The following is a 3,562-nucleotide window of genomic DNA, read 5'->3' on the forward strand; positions in this document are numbered from 1 at the left end:
GGGTATTCTAAGTTTCTGGGCTAATATCCGCTTATCAGTGAGTGCATATCTAGTGACTTCTTTTGTGATTGGGTTACCTCACTAAGGATGATATCAAACCTAACTTTTAAGAATAAAAGTGTATGTATCTACAGGGTAATATATGCTGACCATAGGTGGCACAGTATTCACCCAAGGACACCTTTATACTGACAAGCATTTGATTGCTTTACCTACATTCAGCATCCATTTATCTCAGTCACATTGTTCATTACATTCAATAGCACAGAAGGGGAAAAGCTGAGACTGCTCTAAAAATGACAACACACATGACACTGGTATTATCTTTCCAGCAACTTACAGAACAATTGTGGTCCAACTGTGCCCTCACCTGTGACATGTGGGTACTTCAGCAGGAGTAGGAGAGCATANCTCAGTGTTGTGCTTGTTGTCTCTGTCTCTGCAGCAAAGAGAATATTGATAGTGCAGGCCAGATTGTCAAGTGAAAATTCTGCTTGTTCGATGTGGTTTGCCTATGAATAATTTCTTAAAACAAACAGTTAAATTATTTACCAGGATATCTTATTACAATGAATCTATATTTCTACATTTATATATTTTACAAGTTGTACAGTTAAATATTTGAATTTGAAATTGTAAAATTTAAGGAGGAACTACATAGCTTTCATCTCAAATGTCTATTCTAATTGTACAGAAATTATGTACTTATTAACTTACAACGTTACTTTGCAGTAAAAATTATACAAAATTTTTAAAGTTTTATGTTGTTGTGAACAAAGATCATAGAATGTAGAGGAGAAATTAAAGTATCATTTAAGAATCTATGACCCAGATTTTTATAATTTTCAATTTCACCCTAAATTCTTACTAGCCTGACTTTTCCATTGATGTGATTATCTGAATATAATTATGTATATTTTTGTATTTGTATGCTTAAAACACAACTAAATGAGACATTTTATTCATTATCTCTTTTCTTGTATCAAGTTCATATGAAGAAGAGTGTGTGGTAGGTCTGGTCTTTGGATGTGAAGATTAATCCATGAAAATTGCTTGTTCTCTCAATATAGTGAAAAATGGTATAAGGTATGTGACTCTAATTCCCTGGGGCTTCTCTACTAAAGTAAGTCATATCTGTAATAAGATTCTTTGCCCTTAAGTTAAATAAAATCCATTCTTTTTTAGTGCCTGCATAAGTAGATTTCCTCCTATTCTTAAAAAGTAACATATCATGATAGACATATAGAAAATTTCTACAGGGCCTATAACATTATTGTCCACAATGACTGTAATAATATTTTCATCAAGCTTATATCAGTATCTATCCCATTACATTATGACCAGGAGATTTTTCTTTGTAAAACCTGCCACAATTACTGTGGTAGCATTAAATGCCATTGTAATATCATTTTAGCTTTCCTGGCAAAAAGCAGTTTATCCATAGTTGATTTGAATTTATACCTTCAAGGATAGAAGTCTAAAACTAGGTATGTGAGAGGTTATATAAATAATAGCAAAGATATATTAAAGTGGAGTTACGTAAAATATGTTAAGATGTAAAAACTATAGCCAAATGGGAATTATCCCAAAGTCAATGATTACTTAAAACAAAGAAGCCACCAGAATAGAACACATTATTAAAACAAATGAAACAAGGTCTCTTGTTATTCTATTTGACAAGAAAAACAGTTAAAAATTTTATATAAACTTTCCTAGTATAAATTCTTAGAACATACAGATAGAAGAGAATGGATATGCCATGAGGAAGACAACCTTGGAAAAGTATATTGAATACTGTACTCCAATGTATATTCTGATATCAAAAAACAAAATTTTATTCTAAATATACAATGGAAATAAATTTTAAGAACATGTGCTTTCAACTAGTTTAAATATGTCTAGAAATTTTAACCTGAACAATTAAAAAATGAAATAAGAGTGAAGTAACCTAATCACAAAAAAACACACATGGTATGTATTCACTGATAATTGAATATTAGCCAAAAAGCTCAGAATACCCAAGAAACATCTTTCAGATCATGTGAAACTCAAGAAGAAGGAAGACCAAAATGTGGATGTTTCAGTCCCACTTAGAAGGTGGTATAAAATAATCACAGGAGGTAGAGGGAGGGACTGATCTTGAAGGGAGATGGTAGAGGCACAAAGGGGGGCAGAATCCACTGTGGAAGGATATAAGGAAGATGTACAGAGGGTCAGAAAATTAAACAGAGGAGCGTAGCAGTGTGATCATGGGGAACTGGTTGAAGCCACCATAACGTCCCAGATGCTAGGAAAGCAATTGGATCCCAGGACCCAATGGGAATAGCATTAGCTGAAATACACAACCAAGGGGATAGAGAACCTGTAGAAACCATAAGCAGAGGTTAGGCAGGGCCCCCGATTGAGGAATGGGGCCATACACTCATCTCAAAAGTATTAACTCAAAATTGCTCCTGTCTACAGGAAATACAGGGACAAAAAGTAGAGTAGAGACTGAAGGGAAGTCCATCCAGAGACTACCCCAGTGTGGATCCATCCCATATGCAACCCCCAAACCCAGAAACTATTGTTGATTCCAAGAAGTGCCTGCTGACAGAAGCTGATATAGCTATCTCCTAAGAGGCTCTACCAGAGCCTGACCAACACAGATATGGATGCTTGTAGCCAGTCATCCGACTGAGCATGGGGACCCCAGTGAGTTAGGGGAAGGACTGAGGGAGTTAAAGAGATTTGTAACCCCATTGGAAGAACAATATCAACCATCCAGACACACACACACACACCCACCAAGCTCACAAAGACTAAACTACCAACCATAGAGTACACCTGTAGGGACCCATGGCTCAGGCTGCAAATGTAGCTGAGGTTGGCCTTATCTGGCATCAATGGGAGTGGAGGCCTTTAGTCCTGTGAAGGCTTGAAGCCCCAACATAGGGAAATGCTAGGTCAGTGAGGCGGGAGTGGGTAGGTAGGTGGGGAAGCACCCTCATAGAACAGGGGGAGGGGAATGGGATAGGGGATTTTCAGAGGGGAACCTGGGAAAGGGGGATAACATCTGAAATGTAAATAAATAAAATTACCAATATAAATTGAAATAAGATAATCCAAATGGGAAGTGATAAAGTACAGTCACATGTATAAAGAAAACTTGATTAAATATGTAGAAAAGTACATGCAATCCAGATAATAAAAGATTCAATCAAAGCTAATAAATGATTACAGTACAATTTTAGTGAAATACATGGATCCAGTTATAGCCTTACTCAGGAGAAAATAACAGTGTGAAATGACACAGAATTTTGGCTGAGGCTGATGTTGGGACAAGCCACACATGATTATTAGCAGCAAATTTCTTCCTCATTTGGGTCTATTTTCTTTATAAAACACTGGCTAAGGAACTGTAAAAAAAATGTACATAGAATTAGAAAAAAAGAGTACCTGAGGAACCGGAAAATAAAGTACAGGTGGAAATAGAGAAACTTGGGAATCAAAAAGGAAAACATCGAGGAAAGGAAGAACAAATAGATTCACTCCCAGGGACTATGTCAAAGGAAAGAAAAGA

General features: G+C 36.1%; 1 pseudogene; it reads right to left on the reverse strand.

The window, feature by feature from the left end:
* The window catches only part of LOC110315803, a 26,486-nt pseudogene that overhangs the window by 6,680 nt on the left and 16,244 nt on the right, over nucleotides 1-3,562 (reverse strand).

This window comes from Mus pahari, unplaced genomic scaffold (assembly GCF_900095145.1).
Source record: "Mus pahari unplaced genomic scaffold, PAHARI_EIJ_v1.1 scaffold_10274_1, whole genome shotgun sequence".
Classification (NCBI taxonomy): Eukaryota; Metazoa; Chordata; class Mammalia; order Rodentia; family Muridae; genus Mus; species Mus pahari.